This window comes from Palaemon carinicauda, chromosome 9, assembly GCF_036898095.1.
Source record: "Palaemon carinicauda isolate YSFRI2023 chromosome 9, ASM3689809v2, whole genome shotgun sequence".
NCBI lineage: Eukaryota > Metazoa > Arthropoda > Malacostraca > Decapoda > Palaemonidae > Palaemon > Palaemon carinicauda.
Genome location: NC_090733.1, coordinates 161,183,378 through 161,184,406, shown reverse-complemented (window position 1 = coordinate 161,184,406; position 1,029 = coordinate 161,183,378). Strand labels below are relative to the sequence as shown.

Below are 1,029 nucleotides of genomic sequence, written 5' to 3'. Positions count from 1 at the left end.
AATCTCTCTCTCTCTCTCTCTCTCTCTCTCTCTCTCTCTCTCTCTCTCTCTCTCTCTCTCTCTCTCTCTCAGATTCGATACTAGTACTGCATGTACATTTAGTATTATGTCTCTTCAGGTGCTGGAATGACGTAATAATCTCTCTCTCTCTCTCTCTCTCTCTCTCTCTCTCTCTCTCTCTCTCTCTCTCTCTCTCTCTCTTTTGAGGAAGATTGGGAGACTTGGTTGTGCTCGTGTATCGGCGGTTGATTGACATCTCCCGTGTGGTCTAGTGGCTAGGATACGCGGCTCTCACCCGCGAGGCCCGGGTTCGATTCCCGGCACGGGAATTAATTTTATATATTACTGAGAGTAAATAGGGCTGTAATTTTTCAAGTCTGCATTTCCCTTTTTTCTGTATTGATATAATGATTAAGTTTATCCAAACTGTGAGTAGCTTATAGGTCATTCTTGAGAGTAAATATATTGGGCTGTAATTTTTCAAGTCTGCATTTCCCTTTTTCTGTATTGATATACTGATTAAGTTTATCCACACTGTGAGTAGCTTATAGGTCATCCTCGCAGACATTTTGTGTAAAGTCTAGCCAATTTTACTACTACGAAATCTCCTCCATCTGGTATTAAGTCAATCAACAGGCCATCTTCTGCTGTCTCTTTTCAAACGTTTTAATGCTTTCTTTACTTCTACTTTTACGTTTGGTACTGGCTCAGGCGTTTCATTATTTCTACTGGCAAAGTTATTTCTTAAATCACTATTGTATATAAATCATCTGCAAGCTTTATCACTCCATCTCTATTAATAATATTTGCATTTTCATCATTATAAGCAAACATCTGTTAGCGCTCTGTTCCAAGTCTTCCATCCATCAAATTTTCCTCAAATTTGGACTGATTTGGTTGTTAACTTTGGATAGTTCTTTTAATTATATTCAAACTCTCGGATTTTACCCTCATTTCTAATCCTTTCTATATTATTTTTTTTTTATTAACGGATTTTGTTGAGATTTTTTCCACCAAGACTCATACCTT

At 37.5% G+C, this 1,029-nt stretch overlaps 1 non-coding gene across 1 annotated transcript; it reads left to right on the top strand.

Annotated features, from left to right (window-relative positions):
* Positions 1-257: 257 nt before the first annotated feature.
* On the top strand, positions 258-329 carry TRNAE-CUC (transfer RNA glutamic acid (anticodon CUC)). Its single transcript has one exon. It is a non-coding gene; the product is annotated as a tRNA-Glu (tRNA).
* Positions 330-1,029: the final 700 nt, after the last annotated feature.